The sequence below is a fragment of the Topomyia yanbarensis genome, chromosome 2, assembly GCF_030247195.1.
Source record: "Topomyia yanbarensis strain Yona2022 chromosome 2, ASM3024719v1, whole genome shotgun sequence".
Lineage (NCBI taxonomy): Eukaryota > Metazoa > Arthropoda > Insecta > Diptera > Culicidae > Topomyia > Topomyia yanbarensis.
Genome location: NC_080671.1, coordinates 128,717,932 through 128,739,999, shown reverse-complemented (window position 1 = coordinate 128,739,999; position 22,068 = coordinate 128,717,932). Strand labels below are relative to the sequence as shown.

General features: G+C 41.4%; 1 long non-coding RNA gene across 1 annotated transcript; it reads left to right on the top strand.

The window, feature by feature from the left end:
- Nucleotides 1-406: 406 nt before the first annotated feature.
- On the top strand, nt 407-1,033 carry LOC131682166 (uncharacterized). The gene is made up of 3 exons (XR_009304035.1): nt 407-514; nt 772-847; nt 906-1,033. It is a non-coding gene; the product is annotated as an uncharacterized LOC131682166 (long non-coding RNA).
- The last annotated feature ends 21,035 nt before the right edge of the window (nt 1,034-22,068 follow it).

Sequence of the window (22,068 nt, the reverse complement as noted above, 5' to 3'; positions counted from 1 at the left end):
TCCTTCCAGGTAAGTTGGAATTAGAAAACTTGCCACATAATAGCAGCCCCCAGTTCGAAACCAAGCCCACCACCGCGAACTCATAGAATAATAATGCAAATGTCGTCCGTCAGTTGTTATTGTAGTTGTTCATCATGTTGGTGGCAATTAAAATTCCTGTTCTAACTTTCTGCTCCGCTGCTTAACGTCAGTTGCCTCAGGCGTCAGAAGCTGACTTAAAACAACTCAAATTTAATTTATCCACAACGTACTGCGTTTACACTTTCGAATTAGCATATCCTCACACATGCAAATGAACATTACCTACTCCATCACATCACATCTCGACAGACAAACTTTGACTTCCGGGGAATTGTTTATCGCCAACGCCTGTGTGGAAGCAGTCAGACACTCGGAGTCAGCCTAATGGTATCTCTGGCTGGAGTAGGAACAAAGTTTTGATTTGTTTTTGAGTCCAGATCAAACTATTTGAATTCAGTTTGTGGCTAATATATTCCATCCGAGCTACAGAAAGGTGAGCGTAGTTCTTTGTGCACGCAGAGAAAATGATCATATTAGAAATGATAATAATAGGACTTTGCTTCAAAGTATAAAAAATTATTGAATCGAAAAAATATATCTTTGCTTCGAATAACAAGGAGTACTAGTTTTAAAATATTAGCTTTAGAAACAAAAATAAAGCTATTGAATTTGAAAATATAATTGTTGAATATAATTTTGTTCTTTATGCATGTTTCAATTTACACCATTTTGATGCATTGTGGCAATCAGCAATTAATTTTAGCGGTAAAGAGGAAATCTATTATATCAAATGTATCCATTGCATAAATAGAAAGAGAAATTTCTGGTAAGTAAAATGCACAACGGAAAATGATAAAATTAGTAATTCCTTATCTTTTATTCAGAATCTCCTGGTGTTTGCTAAATCAATGTCGCCAACTATACGTGTTGCGATCTCTCTGCACTTCATCTTATTTGCTATCTAGTTTTAAGTAATGAAGAGCGAAATTAGGAACTGGCGCGATGACAGAAAACAACACAATAATCATGTTATAATTGATAACATTTTCAGCATTTTTTTCAATGCGAAATAAAAGAATTTGTGGCAAGTAGATTACTGTATTATTTTAAAAAAGTAGCTTATTTGAAGTAATAAAAAAAATCTTTGTTTCAAAAAAACATATGATTGATTCAAATAAAAAATTTATTGAATCTACACAAAGTCGTTGCAGAGCTTGATTGTAGAAACAACAAACATTTTCTTTGAAGCTAACAACAAATATTTTGGATTCAAAGAAAATTGCTATTTGGCCCTGAGTCAAAAACATATTTTGTTGAATTCAAAGTGGTTTATTTTTGAATTTAATAAATTTTTTTCTGCGTGTGGAGAACAGATTATTGGCTTTGGTGGGATCTAGCATTCGTCCAATCTGATTTCATTGTATATCTAAATTTGGTTTTGGAAACTACACAATTGAACTCTTTCCATCATATTATGCTGCAGAGTGAGAGAACAACATGCACTCATGGTATAAAAATTGCCAGACTCTGGCAGTAACTATGCTAAGGAAGAGGCAGCAAAAATGTTATTTAACATATATTAGGTATCCAAAAACGTTTCAAGGGTTTTCGCATACAAAACGACCACAGATTTTTCCATTTTCTGAAAAACTTAATATTACATTGTGTTAACTTTTCTGTTCGAACCTTGTTCCTTCTTCAAGACAAAAAATGTCTTCTATAGAAATAAATGTTTTTCTGTGCAAAACATAATTTAAGTGTATATTTTACTGTCGTCTATGGGTAATAATCTTTTCAATAGTTACCCGAAACAAATTGAAGGACTTTGGTTGGAAAGAACTGCTATATGCACATAGCCCAGATTATCATTTGTTTCGTTTGCTACAAAACTCTCCCGACGGAAAAAAGACCGGGAGGTATACCGCGACCCTCTATAATGGAATTTATTCATATTTGTTTTTAAACTGCATTTGTCAAAATTTAATTATATTTATCTTCTCATGATTTCATCCTATTAAATTTAAAAATGGACAGGTATTGTAGAGTGAATCAGTTATAAACTTAGATAGCCAGGTTCATATGGGCATTTGTGTGAGGAACGAAAAAATCAATGAGTAGTTATTACATTCGTTTACTAGCGTTCGATCGAGACACAAGTGTTTTTTCCAGTCCGTAAGTGTGTGACAATGGGTGGCTGTGTGATCTGTGGCTGTGAATAGTGATAATCCGCGTTCAAGGTTATCTTGCGCATTCTCTGCCTCTCGAGGTTTCGGAACATTTTTCTTATTTTGTGTGCGTGTGTGTTAATCGTTAGGCCGCATTCCTCAGCCTTTTGTTCGCATAGTGAGGATTGAACAATAGCCAGCTATATATACAGATAGGGTAAACAGTAGCTATATTTCACCATTCGACACTATGATCTCCGCACCAACTACTCTAATTTATTATAGTTAGAAATTAGTACCCGTTTCATTTTTTGTTAAATACATCCTGATACAAGTATTATAAAACATTTTTCAATGATGCCTAAATTCTAGTTTTTTCTTTCACCCATGGCAAAATGCCCCCGGTTAAAGTGTAATATGCCCCACAACAAGAGGATGGTATGCCCCACAGCAATCGGTGAGTATGCCCCACAACAATGGGTGGGGCGTTTTAGCCGGTGATGAGCTGCTGTGAATGTATGAATAATTCTACACGCACACATAGTTTTAAGACAAGCTAAAAACTAAGATAGTAACTATAATATTCTAGTAAGCTACTTGAAATAGTTCTATAAAATCCGAGTGTTTCTAATTGGTTGTAATCCTATTGGCAAAAGTGGGAAGGCATTTTGCCCCGGTGAGGCGTATTATACCCTTTTACCCTAAGTGAAATCTACATTTTTTGACACATTTACGGCTTATTCCCGTCTGCGCTGGTGCTAACCCTGTGCGTCGACAGTGTCGATGGCTCCCTCCCCGGACGGCCAAACGGAGATCGAATCGACTTCCAAGGCTCTCCCCCGACCCAAACAATATCTAAAGCTCTCGACTGGCCCTGAAACTCTTACAGATTTCGAAAGACCTGACGGAGCGGTTCTCGGCTCCGACCGAAATAATAAAGGTCCGCTCAGACAGGGTCAGGGTCGTGTTGACTAATTCAAAACAGGCAAACGATATTGCTTGCTGTGAGCACTTTACGCGGGATTACAACGTGTATATTCCATACAATCTGAAGGCGTCGTAACCGATGAGAGCGAGGATCTGCTGAAATGCGGGGTTTTCCGTTTTAGAGACCGCTTACTTCAGCCAGTGAAAATACTTGAGTGCAAGCGTTTGCACTCAGAAGTAGTTGCGAGGGATGGTTCAAAAACGTACCCCCAATTAAACTCTTATCGGGTGACCTTCGCTGGTACCGCTTTGCCAAACTACATCCTCTTGCACAAGGTTCGTCTGCCTGTCCATCTATTTGTACCGCGGGTCATGAATTACACAAAGTGTGAACAATTGGGTTACACAACCACCCATTGAAGCAATAAGGCCCGCTGTGGAAAATGCGGTGAGAATCATCTAGATGATTCGTGCATTAAAAAAGCCGAAAAGTGCCCTTACTGTGCGAAGAGTCTACATGATGTCTCGGCATGTCCCGCGTACAAACTACGCGGGGATAAACTAAAAAGTTCCCTTGCGGGACGATCCGAACGTTCTTTCGCAGAAATGCTAAAAAAAAGTTATGCTTCCATCCTCAACAAACACCTATGCTCACTTGCCTCCTGACGAGGGCGAGATGACCCTTGATGGGGCTCCGAAAGTGACATCTGCTTGAAGTGTTGCAACCAAGCCGAAGCAAGTAGCTGGTGGTCTCGGAGGATTAAACTCAGAGAAGGAGTTCCCAGCACTTTCCGGAACATTAAAAACCCCAAGTGTTCCGCTGTTTCAATTCGAGAATAAACGCGGAACTGGAATTATCAAGCTTCGGCCATTGTGGACTGGTTAATAAAAATTTTCAATATTGTTAGCTCTTCTACCTACAGTAAGAACATTTTTAAAGCAGTTGACTGCGAAATGGCTCCTCCTTTCAGCGATTGTATCCTTCGATGGCTAACTCATCGAACGATGTCACGGATTTGATCACTGTTCTATAGTGGAATTGCAGAAGTATCATCCCGAAAATAGATTCTTTCAAATTTTTAATAAATAGTTTGAGTTGCGATGCATTTACATTATGTGAAGCATGGTTAACTTCCGATGTAAACCCAAACTTTCACGATTTTAATATTATTCGCTTGGTTCGAGATACCCCCTACGGAGGAGTACTTTTGGGGATCAAAAAGTGCTATTCCTTCTACAGAATTAACCTTCCCTCGATAACAGGCATTGAAATTGTCGCATTAGATTTATCCCTTTGCTCGACCTCACTACAGTTAAATTGCACATGGAAGGTAATCCTTGATCCCCACGCTAGCGACCAGATGCAAGACTTTCCGATCGTAGTCTCGATCACCAACACCTCAAGACCATTGGAATCAATCAATATTTCGAAATATCTATTGGAAGAGCTATGCTGCCACGATATCCGACAACATCGAATCTACCCAAGAACTTCCTCCGAAGGAAGAGTACAGCTTTTTGGCTGGCTTGATTCTCGACAGCGCGAATCAAGCTCAGACTAAGCCAGTACTCAGCGCAAACATACAAAAACGCTCTCCTAATCCGTGGTGGGACAAAGAGTGTTCAGACGTGTACGCGGAGAAGGCCGCCGCGTATAAGACCTTCCGGGACGACGGGTTACCCGCTAGCTATCGACAAAACGCGACGTTAGAGACGCGAATGAAGAGTTTGATGAAAGCCAAGAAACGTAGTTACTGGCACCGGTTCGTTGACGGACTAACGAGAGAAACATCGATGAGCACTCTTTGAGGCACGGCCCGGCGTTTGCGAAACCGAAACAGTACCAACAAGAGCGTGGAATATACAAACCGTTGGATATTCGATTTTGAAGGTTTGTCCGGATTCCGCACCGGCACAGAAGATCTACCGTGCCGCGTCCCCTCACGATAACGCGAACGAAACACCTTTTTCGATGGTGGAGCTCTCACTCGCTCTCTTGGCGTGTAACAATAAAGCTCAAGGGTAAGACAGAATCAAATTCAACTTGTTTAAGAATCTGCCAGACACTGCCAAGAGACGCTTGTTGAACTTATTTAATAAGTTTCTTGAGGCTAACATTGTCCCACATGACTGGAGACAAGTGAAGGTCATCCAAAAACCAGGAAAACCAGCCTCCGAAGACAATTCGTATCGACCGATCGCAATGCTGTCTTGTATCCGAAAGCTGTTCGAGAAAATGATCCTATCCCGCCTCGATAATTGGGTCGATGACTTGCTGTCAGACCAAATTTGGCTTTCGCAAAGGTAAAGGGACGAACGATTGACTTGCGTTGCTCAAAACTGAATTTCATATGGCCTATGCTAGCAACGAGCAGATGGCATCAGTGTTCCTAGATAACAGAAATGCCCACAAACGATCAACTTTCTTCGTACTAATAAGGTTGTATCAAACAACGATACTGTCGGTAATGGAATACGGATGCTTCTGCTTTCGCTCCGCTACGAACATACATTTCATCAAACTCGAACGAATTAAGTATCGCTTGTTTGCGTATCGCCTTAGGGTGCATGTAGTCGACCCATACGATGAGTCTCGAAGTCCTTTCGGGCGTTCTCCTGCTGAAAAACTTGGGGACTCTCATATCGATTGCAGGCACGTAGCCAGAGGGGGGGCAAGGGGGCTAAAGCCCCTCCCGAAATTTTTCAAAAATAATTTTAAAAAACTGGCCACTTTTAACAAAATGTGTTGCTCATTTGATTTGAACAAATTATTGAGAAAAAGTTGAAGAAGGCAATTTCTAACCACCAAAGGCAATGGTCACGAAATTCAGTGCTTTATGCTTTTGCTCGAGCCAGTGCGAAGCGAACGACAAAAATAGTAAAATAGTAAATAGTAATGAGTGCCTTGTCTGAAGAATAAAAGAAACTGTTACTATAATTGTTGCTGTAGTAATCTGTCGAGATCAATGAGTAGTAGAAGCAAGAAGTGGTGCTCCAGCCAAATACGGTGATTATAAAATATTAATTCGCATAGGACCGAGCATTCATAATGTGGAACATTTCCTGAAGGTGTAAATGGAGGTTAGACTTTCGGAAGCCGCCTTTATTGAGTTCTACCATGCCAGGCATTTAGCGCTCAACAAATTAGTCCAGACGAAACCATTCATTTCGAACAACTTAAAACACATGGTTGTGTGTGTGACAATGCTATAATTAAGATCCTCCTATATATGGACGATGAGAAAACCAATGTTCCGCTACAAGATCGGATGCCGCTTACTCGCAGATTAATGTCACATTTGGGAGAAATGGAATCCATTCGGATGGGCAATTATTTAGGGCGAGAAGCAAGGAAGAAATCAGACATTCGCGAACATGATGACACGGAAACGTACAATAGCGAGATAGAAATGAACAACTCCCCCCCCCCAAGACATAGTTGGTGAGAAAAAAAATATTTCCTCGCCTCGGAAACAGGTTTCCACGTGCAATGGCTAAGCGCTTGCGCGAGATTTGCCGGACAACCATTTAAACTCGTTATATATTTTTTTATTGTTTACATAAGGAAATATATAAAAGACCCACGACCCCGTTTGTTATTTTTAAATGATAAGTTTTTGAATTGCATGCAATTTTGATTTATGTATTAGGTCAGCGCTCACTGTGCACTCTGCACACTGTACTGTGTTACACAAAAAGTATTTCATTTCATTTTTACGAAGAATTCGTTCCGTACTAACACACTGTTAATTCGAAAATCCATGATATCTGCAACAAACGTGTAAAATAAAATTCTTTTAAAAGTGAATGGGTCAAAAAGTGGTAAAACAATAGCAATCACGAAGCGCGACTAAAATGTTGGGACTGATTGAATCTATAAGCCAATAAGTTGGGATAAGTGTTTCGATTTCATGTCTTCAGTATGTGACAGTCTTTCGTTCTGTTTTTGCTCGTCATGGAATTAAAATGAGAGAGATAATCTTAAATAAGAGAGAAAAGAGAGGAAAAAAATCGATCAATCCAAATCGATTCAATATCAGTTTTCTATCTTTTCTATACACTCAACACGAGTGGTTTCGGAATTGCGCTCTGATCTTCTCATTTCGTCTTCGTTATTCGTACAACTTTGATGCATTAGGTGCAACAACTTTATTTGAAACTTTTTCCCGAATAGTGGTAAAACAAACCTGTAATCAGACAAACATTACAACTTTCTTCAAGAAGTCATACATCTCTTCCAATCTGGATGATTGTAAAAAATCAAGAGCTAATTATTTTTATTCAAAAACAAACCAATTACTGAGCAGAGTAGTGTCCACATATTTGTTTAACGAATTGACAAAAAGTTTTGCAAAAGTTTCTCAGGAAACGGATAGTTTGCTTTAATTTAAAAACAGACAACTCTAAAAGAAAGCCTCTTCGGCAAATTAGATGTAAATGCGATGTGTTCTCTTCCATGTGTCGGAAGCAAGTGATGCTGAAATTATTATGAAATTAAACCTATATTTCTAGTTTCTAGTTCATCAATGTTAAATTTACCATTAGAAGCATTCACTAATCAGTGCTAAGCAATTTTCTTTCCATTAGTGAACAAGTTCTGAGCAGTTTCGTTCAGTAGATCAAATTCTGGATAGTTCATATTAGTAGATTAAATCATTGAAATATATATATTTGACATTGTCCAAAAACCCACGAATTCCGAAATAAAACCTTCAAGTTTTCAAATATAATATTTACTTAATCTAGGTAATCTTTGCAAGTTCCAACGGTTTTGCAAGATTCCGAAAGTCGATAGAGCTAAGGTTCTTATTCTTGCTTTGTAGTGAAATCAGTAGTTTTTTGCGCTCACTTTACATTTTGACTTTTACTATAGTTTCAGGGATCTCGGAAAATCAATCTACGATATTTTTAATTCGTAAGTCCAATGATATAAAAAGTATCTAAAATGAATCTACTTAAATAGATAGTTATTCTAAGTAGCCTGATAATACTGTCGAAGATAGTCTTTAACCCTTTCCCCACGAGAGAAAAATGAAAAAATATTCTTCCTCAGGATTGTTATGATTACGATATTATCAGTATCATTTAAATTGAAACTTTCATAAAGTTGAGTTAACGCAAACTTCGGATGAAGTCACAGAACTAGTAATAGTAGCAAGACGCCTGTTCATGAACATATAAATTGAACCTATTTTCCGCATCTACAAATCGCCTACCTTGTCAGAAGATTTAAAGCAAATTTCGACATTCACTTTGTTTGGACATTCTTTGCAACGGTAAACTTGGATTTCACACTGATATGTTACTATCCATGGAGACAACCTTGACGTTGGTTTCGTTCTCCAGATTGGCAAATGAGTGTAAAATTTCGTGAGACGTGTTTTTGGATATTTTTCTACTCATTCCAATTTAGCGTCTTCCACACCTTGTAAACATGTAGTCTAGAATGCGTAACATTTTTAAAGCAGCCCTAAATACTTTGAACTCTTGAATATTCATTTTTGTAACTAGAGAAATTTCTAACTTGTGAATTAATAATAATCAAATTTAATTCGTCGATGTACTATAGCCTTTCTTGTAACAGGCAACGTATTTTTAGGGTTTTTTAGTGTCTATTGTCTTAGTTTTGGAATTATTTTCACTAAGAACTATTCATAATTACGTTCAGTTTCCAATGACTATCTCAAGTCATCAGAATTATTACATTTTTTCCTTTTTTTATTTCGACTAGTTAGTCACATTTTCTTTTTTACATTTTAACGACATTCAATTAGCTAGAGATTACTGGGTAGGGAAAGTTGTGAAAATTAGAGCCATAGTACTCAAGTGAGAGCAAGGATGTGAAGTAAACAGATCGGAAAACTCGGAAGTGGCAGGGTCATTAGAACAGGCTTAATATCGTACGGGCTTAATTTTTGTCTTCTGCAAATAAAGGTCGATCTGTTTACTTCACATCCTTGCTCTCACTTGAGTACTATGGCTCTAATTTTCATGACTTTCCCTCCCCAGTAATCTCTAGCTAATTGAATGAAGTTAAAATGTAAAAAAGAATTATTACATTTACACAATAATTTTAAGCCCCTCCCGAAACAAAATCCTGGCTACGGGTCTGATCGATTGCTCATTCGATGCGATATCTTGAACCCGGAGGTGATTAAAATTTACGAAAAGTTTGTTGAGCTTAATTCTCAGACCCGTTTTATGTCCCTGTACTTTGACTACCTGGCACAGAATATTAATCCTTCTTCTTACAATCCCAACCGTGTGCATTTCATAAATACTTCTGAATCTACTGTTTTCTTCGACACATCCATTCTGGTTCCGGAATTACGGGTTTCAGAGTGCGCCCACACAGAAATTTCTCATATAAACTATAGGAAAAATTATAAATAGAATTTTTATTTTTGATGCTAAATGTGTTCAAGGTGCGTGAAACGTCGAGATTTGATGCAAACTCGAAAAAAAATTTGACGATTATTCACTTTTTTGGATTTTGGCACATTTTTGCCTTTCTCACATAGAAAGGTTATGCAATCACTTTGAAAAACGTCAACCTAATCCCGGAGGGCCAAATTTTTTTTCGACTCGCATAAGGTTTCTGGATTTTAACAGGGGCGTAGTTGATGGTTTACGGAGAGGGGCTACACCCCCCCCCCCCTCTACTGTTCACTCCCGTCCTTTGAAAATCTCCTTAAATCACCCCTCAGACCACCACCCCATCCAGCCCTCATACCCCTCCCTTTCAACCCCATCATCTTTTAACCACCACTATATCACAAAGCATACCAATTTAAGCTGGGGAGTCGTTCGTTCATGGGACTTTCGCCCTCCTCACATACCCACCCCCGCATGACAAAATGAGTTAGCAAGCAGATAACATTGATCTAATGCTGATTAGGCTAATGGAGTATGATATTTTTTGTTTCAAGTGTTTCACCGTCGACACGTAGCTCATCAAGTTCGTGGCTGGCATGCCATTGTGTATAAGTGCAAAGTGTACTAAGAATGTAATGGACATTTCCACAATTATGTTGAGCATAAAAAGAATCCGTGCCATAGTTTAGAGAAATGAGAAAGGCACAATTGCACCGCTAGGTGGATTAAAACAGGTTTTTATAATAAATTCCGAGAAGTCGACTGCTCTAAGATGTTTTATACTGACGGATCAAACCTCGAAGGGCCCACTGGCTTCAGTATTTTCAATCAAAAGTTCACCACCTCCTACAAACTCAGTGACTCTGCTTAGTTTACACCGTAGAACTAGCTGTCATTCAGTATACCCTTGGAGTCATTGACACATTACCCGCAGATCTTTATTTCGTCGTTTTGGATAGCCTCAGTTCCATTGACGCGATTCGCTCGGTGAAACATGGAAAGCACTCCTCGTATTTTTTGTGGAAAATACGGGAGCTACAAAGTGCTTTATCTGCCAAATCTTTCTAGATTACCTTGATGTGGATCCCTTCTCATTGCTCCATTCCGAGCAATGAGACGGCGGACTCCTTAGCTAAGGGTGCCTTGGAAGGAGACATTTATGAAAGACCAATTGGCTTCAGCGAATTTTTCAGTATTACTCATCAGATAACCCTCGAAAATTGGCAAACTTCGTGGAGCAATGATGAACTAGGCGGGCAGGCATTCGATAGTCTCGACTCATGGCAAACCATTACACCCTGGATGCACATCTCCGGCGTATTGTGCTCGTGGATAGTGGTATCTGCGCTTGTGGCGACGGCTATCACGACATCGAGCACATTGTCTGGGCGTGCACCGAGTGCAGTTCCGTCAGGTCTCGGCTAATGGATACCCTGCGGGCCCGAGGAAGACCACCCAAGGTCCCGGTTCGAGATGTTATGACAAGCAGCGATCTCCTCTATATGTCCCTCGTATGCACTTTCCTAAAAATCATTAATCTACATATTTAACTACTTCTTTTATTTTTCTTATCATTCTTAGAAGTGCCCTCTTCCGCCTGTACCATACACCCACGAAGGTTTGATGCGACTACAAGGCGACACCAAACATCTCTGTCGAATGAGCCAACAGACACGGGACCTACAGCCCAAACATCTCACGTGCAACTCGAAGTCTTTCCGATCCGCATCTGAGCCGTACTACGAAATCGTCTGAAGGAACCCCTGCCGACTCGAGGAGGACCACCTGGTGTCCCAGTACATAATTCTTCCTGATGAAGGTCCCCCGAATCTGTAATCTATGCCGTTGATCTCCCGATGCCTGAAACTGAATGTTAATAATTTTCGCCCCTGCCATCTTTTTCCACCCTCCCTCTCCTGACTCTTATACCCAGAAGTATCACCCCTACCCCTCCCCGCCCACTTCTTCACGAAGCATTTAGCTCTTCCTGTCTCTCCTAGTTTTAACTATTATATTAAATAATCTCGTTGAAAATGTCCCACTATACTACCACATAAAAATAACTCCAATTAATCTCCTCGAATCTTTACAGAATTCAATCACGCCCTCTAGTTATTCCTAGTTTTAAGATAATAAAAATAGTCCCCCTTTCTTAAAAATTATTTGCTTTAATAATCTCCCCGCTAAAAATGTCAAACCATATTGCCATAAAAAGTAAAGGAATCTTACGAAAATTATATTACCCCCTTTTGTGTATATGTATAAGATAGCTATAAAATCACCTTAGCTTAATTTCAAATAATAATGCAATATGTAATCCCCTAGTTTTAAGTAATTTAAATCCCCTAGTTTTAAGTAATTTAAAATGTAAAACTAAAACAAAATTGGCACCTTTAACCTTCCGGCAGTCGCGCTAGTGCACGCCACTCTGAAAATCTAGCGAAATTCTCTTTGGGCACCAGCGGGTGTTCGTTCAGTTAGTCATGTGTGCGACTTCCGGAGGGTTAAGCTAACGCAAACGTGCCTTATCAAATAAACGAATTGAATAAAAAAAGATAAACCGCCAACTATTCAGAATATTTTGATAAGCTCGAAAGTTCGGCCTGTCTTAAGCAAGCAAATGTTGTTACTGGCGGTAAGCCTTTTACGAAGGGCTAACGCGTCTACATACCCGATCACAAAGTTGAGTTCGACGGTGTGGTGGTCACCCGTTCTATTTCGCTGCCCACGATTTGCGAAGAAAAAATAACGTCCACTGTATGAGAGATTCACAAGAGCAAAGTCCGTGAGTGGAGTATTTTAGGCCCGCCAACCATTCAGTCATCGACATGGAGATACACCTTGACTAAGGGACTCCTGTTTTTGGTCACAACTTACGACATGAGAGGAGGCACCCAGTAGGTCGATTGTTGGCTGATATACCTATAGGCTGGTTTTGTTCGAAGAAAGATAATAATCTCTACTATTAGTTAATTTTATCTTCTTCCTAAAAAAACTCCCAAAAAGTCTCCTGGCCCTGGAACTCGTACCAACAGATAAATATACCGATATTGCATCGCTTCGTTTAGTCAGCTTTGCAAACATTCCAGTTAAATTTCAAATGTACATCAAAAGTTTATTGATGGAATTTTTCACCTCGAACGCGTGAGGTTAGCTCCTTCGTAGAATTTTTAATCGAAAAACAAACTGTGTCTGGATTTGGCATGAACCATCTTTTTTATTCAATTCGCGGGAAATTTTTAGACAGCAATGTTCTCCACATACCTACCATGTAGAACTGTGTACTCGACAAATAGACCGATTATTCTCGAAAAGTTCAATCGCGTATGTCAAATACTCAAATCCTCCCCCGCCGCCGGCTGTGACAGAAGCACACTCGAACGCTTTTTCAACTAATGTGTTTTTTTGACACGGCTCATGATGGCAGCTTCACGGAGCCGGAAGGACGCACACACACACAAATGCTTGCCCTTGCCGCGCTCCGCACGATGATTGAGTGGATCATTCAAAAGATAAATGCAAAGGCACGCGTATTATTATTTTTGAACCGTTCGACGCGCTCCGAACTGATGGTATAATGAAGTGAAGTTGAAGTTCGAGGGTGTGTGCACACTTCAGTCTTCTTCCTTACATACTTCCATTTTTTCCCTGCTTTTCGTGCGGGATCAATATTTGGATTTCAAGTGGGAGTAATTGACTGCAAGTAATTCGAAAAATTTGATTTGGATCGCGCTTCGATAGCAGTGTCTATCATTCTTGGTAGTATATCACCACAGAGAAATTGATTTCCGGCAACAATGGCAATTTATTCTCGAATTGTAATAATTCTCAAATTGTGTAATATGTATTTTCTATTGCTGTCGAATACATTTGAGGGGAATAATAACCGACAGGATGTTGGTGTTATAGATATCCGTAATGATAGATTTCTACAGTAGGTATAGGTGAATAACAACACAAAACTTTTATCTGAGCTTGTACATAGTTCAAGTTGAGACAAACAACAAAGTAGCTGAAAATGGCAACTGGAATAACGATCATTTTATACTGTTTACATTTAATGAGACGCTAAGCAACTTTTCCTGGCACTATCTGTCAGCATGACCTCATTTTCCCGGAAAGTTTTCTCGTCGCCTCGCTAGCTGAGGAGACCCAGCGGGTGCTAATTTAAATGAGTATGAATCAAACTTTTCTGTTGGAAAATGGGAAAAATCTCTTCTCTCCGATAGAGCTGAATGAATACTGATGAAAAATTGCAATGCTTAGTTAGATAATTTGAACTAATAATTTTTTATTGCATTTTGACACTAAGATAATTAAAGTTTCTCATTTTCCAAATAATCCGTTAATCGTCAGGCTTATGGATTATGGCTAAACCTGAAATAATCGAGAAAACTAAAATTGCATAACGTTTGTGGCGGTAAGTATTTGACAAATAGCCTTAACGAAAATAAATAAAACTATACAATAATCCCTGAATCTTCAACCGCACTTCCGTAGCAAATTATGCTTATTTTCATGTTCCTGTTCTGGTCGCATAGATAGCCACGATTGTGCATTCCAAACACCGGTCGCCGCCGCTCCGCTTCGGTCTGCACCAAAGTGGCTATTGTGGATCCATATTTGGCCAGCGAAGCAGCGGCTGCTCGGAAGAGCCCCAGCAGAGCCCAGGAGTAGCAAGAAAAGCCACAAACTTGTGAAAAGGATGTGCGAGGGGAAGGGAGCGCCAGCAAAAAATCTGTACACTACTGACAACAGTAACAGATGTGCTTTAGAGTTTTCGAACATGGTTGGATTCACTTCCACCCCCCACTCCCTCCACAACATATTTCACCGAAACCCAGTTACAGGGCAGGGAGCAGCCTGTCCGAAGTCTAGGTGAAAAATTATATCTTGTCCTGTGTACAGCGGGAACTCCCGGCTGGAGTTACGGAATGTTTGTCCCTGTCCAAGCTGAACGAACAGCTTTAGTTTTGGGAACAACCATTACCGGATCTCGCTTCAGCTAGTTGGTGCTGTGTCTGATTTATTGAATATATTTCTTTCATCCAAATGGTTTTCTGCTGCACCGCTTGGTATGGGAATGGGCTCATCTTCTCATCGAATTCACAGCTGGGACCGGGGCGGTTGGTTGGAATAGAATGTTAGAATGTCTTTCGCTGTGAATCACTTGGAGCTTCTGTTTCAATGACTGGCAAAACCAAACGACAGCAGGAACATGTGATCTGAATGTTTGTTGAGAAATCAATAAGTAAAACCAATTCATCATTGCAATTTCCCGTGTTAGGGCGTTTTTACATTTCTTATATATGAAATGTATAGAATTCGCTTAAGCTGGCGAGACTTTTTCCGAGCACCGCAGGGTCGTGTCGAACACGGTAGCAGTCCCCATGCAAACACCGCTCCCTGCCATTTGGATGACTATTGTAACCGTAGGACAGTGATTAGACTGACGACGTTCGTGAAGTTCCGTTCCCGGGCCTTATCAGTACAATATTTAGCGAGGTGGATAGAAACTAAATTCGATTATCTGTGATCATATGAAATTTAGATTTGAGATAGCAAGAAATTATGTCCTTCTACTGCAGTCCAGCGGGATAAAGAAATATTTCTAGCGTTAATGTTATGAATACCTTTTTACTTCGCAGCGGTTTCATCGTATAGTGGGTTGTCAAATGGTTAAATAACATAGTTCTCACAAGTTTTCTATATCATACTAAACAACTAGATAACAAACTACACGGAAAAATTGTTCCTAAAAACATGAAAAAAGTGCTGTGTGAATTCAAGAACAATCACGTTTTTACGTTACGAAAACAAAAACATGAACCATCATGACCATGAACAAAAATTATATATTTTATAAAAATGTTCAACTTCACTTCATTCACGCGTACACATAACGCTTTTATTAGTGGCGATATTGGTTTTTGCTTTGTAAATTTCAGCCACGGTTTCCGCCATGCATTACTAAATCGATTTTCTGTACGTGAATTCAGCCATCTCACGCATATCGCCCCGAAATACTCCTAAGAATAGATTCCAATAGATAAATCTAAAGATTTTTAATATCATGGCATTAAAAATTGTAATAATGTACAGCTTAGTCAAAATATCGCGCAATTGCATACAGAAGATGGTGCTTCCCAAGCCCGGCACGACAGATTTGTGTACCTAGCGCGCTACGCTTCTATGAATAACGTCATCATCGACGGATTTGGTCGGACAAGCCTGTTGAGCGGAAGGCGGAGCCGAGCAGATCACTGCGCTGTGTGTTTTCACAGCATATGTAACATATGTAACGATATTAATTAGCCCACTGTGCATACGACTGACAGCATTACTTTCAGTGCCATCTATCCGTCAACGGGAGACTGTCTTGCTGATGGAAATTTAAATCACCGAGATCTGCTCCACGCACTCCCCTTCGTTTTTCCCACCCGTAGAAGGATCAGTTACAAATGCCGATGGGACTGAGCGAGAAGGAAAATGCTTTTGTTTTCCCAAGATCACGCCACTAATTGTCTCAAAAAAGACTGATCAGATCACTTAAGTGGAGACTGTCGATCCCTTTACACGGTGGTCAGATAGAGTGAAACCATTAGCCATAGAATTAATTAAATTAATTTCGATATGATATTTTTCTTACGGTACGGCTAAACTTGACAATATTTGTGTAGAGCACGGTTACGGTGCAAAAGATTACTGTTTCTGTAAGCCGTTCTCATAAGAAAGCTTAAACCAGTGAAATAGGCAAGCAAAGTAGCCAATCAGTCCGAATTGTGCGGTCTGTACCAGTATAGTCAGGTTGAAAACCCGCGCCAACGTGGGTTTTTTTTGTTGGGGCTCGTAGAACCGACAACTCGGCGCGTACGCTTCAGAGCGCCCCTCGTCGGAAAATACAGTTGCTACATAACACATCGTCGCATAGAAGATCGGCAACATAACCCACCCGCCGAGCATTACGTGCAACGTCAGAACTATACTCTCCACGTGCCACCTGGCGGCACATAGCAAACCTGTCACGAAGCTATCGGAGACACCATCACCCACTCGAGCTATGTTTTATGGTACAAATTCGGGGATGATTGCTACGAATCGAGCAGCCTACTGAAACATTCTGCGTAAGTTAATCGAAAATCGACGCACGCGGTCGCTCACGCCTGCCGCCCGTCAACGTCACCAACCAGTTCCAATTACCGCCGTCACCGTCACCAACCAGTTCCTGTTACCGCCGTCAACGTCACCAATCAGTTCCAGATACCACCGCCAACGTCACCAACCAGTTCCCGTTACCGCCGTTCACCAACTGCAGGTCAGATCGATGCTAGGCTAATGAGTTAGCATAAGTGTAGGAGTAAAGCTTGTCCTGGGACCTAGAACAAATGTAAACCAACTGAAAATACACAATGTGATCATGAAGTGAAACGCTACTCCTCTCAAGCTTAAAGGTCACCGGCAATCTCTCCCTAAGGCGAACGCGTAGATTTTAATTTAGTTTACCCGTGTTTATTTGAACCCGCGATTAGCTTACCTTTTCGATCTCTTACTCGGATTTAGTCTTCTGCTCTTTTTTGCGTTCGGGAAAGTCGAATGAGACATTGTGTTTGAGCCACTTTCATTTACCCGCCCGTGGTTAGAGTCTCTGGCCGGACTACCGTCTTGCGTCGGCAGCCTTCCTTACGGAAGTGGCGCTGAAGTTGCCGACGTTGTGTGCACGAACAAACCGTTACATTTGGCGCCCAACGTGGGGCCTGCGATTAAATATTTGAAGTTTGGCTAAAATTTAGTTTGCAATTCAAGTTTTGGAGGTAGATTTTTTTTGGTTTAGGGTTTGGATCGATATAAAGTTAGTTTGTAGGCGTTACGTTAGATATAGCTTAGGATTAGCTTGGAATTAGATTTAGTTAGCATTTGCATACTTGGTTATTTCTTATATACTATTGCTCTAAATTAGAGAGAAATATTTCGATCAAATTTTACTACCATTCCTAAATGGAAAATTTTCATATAAATGCGGATGATCTTACGGACGAGGAAGCTCAATATGAACTTAACCTCCGATGTCTTAGTGGGAATAGTGGACCGGAAGGTAGAAGAATTCTGCGCAACTGGTTTCGGAGCGAAGGTTTAACCGAGTACCCATCAGTGGACTCGATCACCCAAGAGTATCAAATAATCCCCAATAGTTTACACGACCTCGAAGAAGCACTAAAGGTCGGTCGTGCCCTAGGAGAACGTTCGCGATTGATCCACTACTACCGACGGATTCGACGGTGCAGTGCATCAACAGCTACGGAACGAGGCAACAAGCAAATCCTGCTAGAGATAGTATTGCGACTTGCCCGACAATACTTTGAACTGGACATGACAAAACTTGATTTCCCAAATGTAGCAACCCCACAACCGCAAACCGCAGACGACACAATCCTTCCTAGAAGGGAAAGTACTAACTTATCAGGAGAGTTATCAACCCACGCAACTTTCGAAGTTACGGATGACCTTCGAGCTCAACGAATCTCAATAGCTCAATTAGAGTTGGAGCAAACCCTTGCAGATTTACCCAATCCGCAGCTTAACTCTTCTCTCCCGAGTCACAGAGCTATACAACGTGAGCTATTTATGACCCCCAGGTCTTCGTTTCCATTGGCGACTGGTCGAACGCCGTTCCAAATTCCCGGAGTATCGGAAAGACATTCGTTCAATCTGGGGCCTATCAATTTGGCAACGAGATTTGACCACCTAGGAACAACGTCTTTAGTAGAGCCCTCGGGTACAGCCATCAATGTTAGGTCTTTCGGATCTCTATCGTTACCCGTTCGGAACGCCGACGTGCAATTAGTGTCATCCGCAGGCACACCATGGCTAGCGAATTTAAACCCCGAAGTACGCCCAACTGCGTCCATTCAATCATCACTCTTGCCCGGATATCGTTCGCTGAGTCCAACTTTATCGAGATTTTCCCGTGCAAGACCTGCGATCAATGAAGTAGGATCAAATATTGAGCTGGATAACAATTTACTGGTCTCTGAAGCGGGAAATGTTTCTCAGACACAACAGGCCCCTGACCAGGACACTAGGTCAGTAGGGATAACTAGAAATGAAAATAGAAATTTGTTGAATTACGTGCACGTCTCGGACATTGAAAATTATGTGCAAACATACGTGAACAACCTGTTAAATTTCCGTTCGGAGCGGCCAATTGTTCGAGATACGATCGTTAACAGCTTAGCACGTCAGATGGCTGATGCTGGCATTCGCAATCCAGAGCTGGTGAGCTCTCCTCGAGCAGGGCATTCCACACAACTATTGGAGAGAGACGCCCCGCAGACTCTGTCGCCACCCTTACAACTGCCTCGACCGGGTTCCGATCGCCACCCAGGACGTGGGAACACCCCATATACTCCGCCAATATTTAGCGACAGATACCGGAGTACGTTACCAACCTTTTCAACGCCGGAGACGACTTCCAACCCTGGACTCTTTCAGCGTCGTCCTAATAACTCGGCTACCTATGCAGCCCCAGTTGCAACACCATCTCCGTTATCCCCAATAGCTGGATTGTCTCAACCTTATGCTCGCCGAAGGTTACCCCACCAAACTTGCAACATCATGGAAAAATGGCCGAAATTTGCTGGAGATGCAAACCCGGTACCGGTAATTGACTTTCTTCGGCAGCTAGATTTATTATGCCGGTCTTATCAGATTAGTCAGGATGAACTTAGAACGCATGCCCATTTACTTTTCAAAGAAGATGCGTATGTATGGTATACGGCCTACGAACCGAAATTCGATTCATGGGAAACCTTGATTTATTATCTCAGGCTAAGATACGACAACCCCAACAGAGATCGTTTCACTAAGGAAGAAATGCGCAACAGAAAGCAGAGACCGAATGAGCTGTTCAGTGCGTTCCTTACCGATATTGAAACTTTGTCTCAACGGCTGATACGGCAAATGCCTGAAGAGGAAAAGTTTGATATTGTCGTGGAAAATATGAAAATGTCATATAAACGAAGACTGGCGTTGGAACGAGTAAATTCTATGGATCATCTAGCCCAGTTGTGCTATCGTTTTGACACCTTGGAAGGCCATTTGTACAACCCACGGGCTTCTGCGAAAGGAAATAGCGTCAACGAAATACGACTTGATGACGATGAGATTGTGATAGATGAGGAGGGTTTTGAGGAGGACGAAATAGCGGCAATCCAAGTCAAGCGTGGATTCAGGAAACCCGACCCGTCCCGTAGGTCCGAAACATCGGGGCAACCGATCTGTTGGAATTGTCGTAAGGTTGGTCATTTATGGCGCGAATGCGATCAACAAAAATCAATTTTCTGTCATATGTGTGGCCACCCCGAAACTACCGCATTTCGATGCCCACAACAGCATAACATCCGTCCCGCCGTCGAAACTAATCCAAAAAACGAGTAGAGGAGGAGATAATCGGGAACCTCTCTCCAACCTTTAGTCTCGCAGCGGTTCCCCAGCCTAATTTTCCAGATTTGAAGCAGATTTATTTAATTGATACATCCTTTCGTCGTTGCCCTCATTTGGCGGTCTCTATCCTGGATCTTGAAGTCGAAGGGCTTGCAGATACTGGAGCGAGCGTGTCCATAATTAGTTCACGGCAGCTGATTGATCGCCTAGGGTTGAAAATTCAGCCTTGCAACCTGAAGATCCGGACAGCTGACCGAACACCATACTCGTGTCTGGGATACATAAATGTTCCGTATCGATACAAATCAATCACCAAAATAGTCCCCACACTGGTAGTGCCCGAAATATCCAAAGACTTAATTCTTGGTATTGACTTCCTTCGAGCATTCAATTTTCGACTGGTTGATGATCCCTTAGTTTCTGAAGCTGAGAGTAAGTCTGCAAGTGAAAAGTTTGAATTAGCGTACATAGAAGACTATTTTGGAGATGATACAGGTCGAATTTGTTTTCATCTTGTACCCTCTAGCGAGCCAGTCGTCGTTGCTCCATTAATCGAGGAAGATGAAAGTTTGGAGATGCCAACCGTCGAAATACCTAATAGACCTTTTGATGCAAGTGATCTGGAGACGGAACATGCACTTGATAGCGATCAACGAACGAAACTCTTCAAGGCAATACAAGAACTCCCGATCACCCAAGAAGGCCAACTAGGTCGAACTCCGTTGATCAAACATTCAATCGAGTTACTTACTGGAGCGACTCCAAAACGGATCCCTTCCTATAAATGGTCACCAACGGTGGAAGCTGTGATCGACACTGAAATGGAGCGTTTGCAGAATCTCGATGTAATCGAACCGTGTACCCATTCCGCTGACTTCCTGAACCCATTGCTGCCAATTAAGAAGCCAAACGGAAAGTGGAGGATCTGTTTGGACTCTCGTCGTTTGAATTCGGTAACCAAAAAGGACGAATTTCCAATCCCGAATATGACCCAGATTTTGCAAAGGATTCAGAAAGCCCGCTTCTTTTCAGTAATTGACCTTACCGAATCATATTATCAGGTGGAACTAAATGAGCAGGCGAAAAACATGACCGCATTCCGGACGAACAAAGGCCTCTTCCGTTTCAAGGTTATGCCGTTCGGTTTGATTAACGCTCCAGCAACGATGTCCCGCTTGATGGCGAAGGTCATAGGACATGATTTGGAACCCTTCGTTTACGTGTATCTGGATGATATAATCATCTCGGCCGAGTCGTTTGAGGAGCACCTTCAGTTGATTCGGTGTGTCGCGGCTCGTTTGCGCAAGGCCGGTCTCACAATTAACATCCTAAAATCCAAATTCTGCCAAAAAAGTATTCGCTATCTCGGCTACGTGCTTTCTGAAGAAGGTCTATCGACCGACAGCGCAAAAATCCAACCTATCCTCGATTATCCAGCACCCCGGACAGTTAAAGAGGTACGCAGGCTTCTTGGTCTCGCCGGATTTTATCAGAAATTTATCCGTAACTACTCCGACATAACTACGCCAATCACTGACCTATTGAAAAAGGGACGTAAGAAGTTTGAGTGGTCGTCCGAAGGTGATATAGCACTACGGAAACTTAAGGAGGTGCTTATATCGGCACCCGTGTTGGCCAACCCTGATTTTTCACAAAGCTTCATTATTGAAACGGATAGCTCAGACCTTGCTATCGGTGCCGTACTAGTGCAGATCCAGAACGGGGAGCGAAAATGCATCGCCTATTTCTCTAGGAAATTATCCAGTACGCAGAGAAAATATAGTGCCACCGAGCGTGAGTGCTTAGCGGTCCTTCTGGCCATCGAAAACTTCCGGCATTTCGTGGAGGGAAATCGGTTCGTTGTGCAAACCGACGCAATGAGTCTGACTTTCTTGAAAACGATGTCCATTGAGTCAAAAAGTCCTCGAATCGCTCGATGGGCGCTAAAGCTATCGAAGTATGACGTCGAGCTGCAATACAAAAAGGGTTCCGAGAACATATCCGCGGATGCCCTAAGCCGTTCGATATTCTCCGTCCAAGCTTCTTTGGCCGATCCGTACATCGAAGATCTGAAACGGGTAATAGAAAGCAATCAGGAGCGATATCGTGATTTTAAGATAGTTGATGGGAACATTTTCAA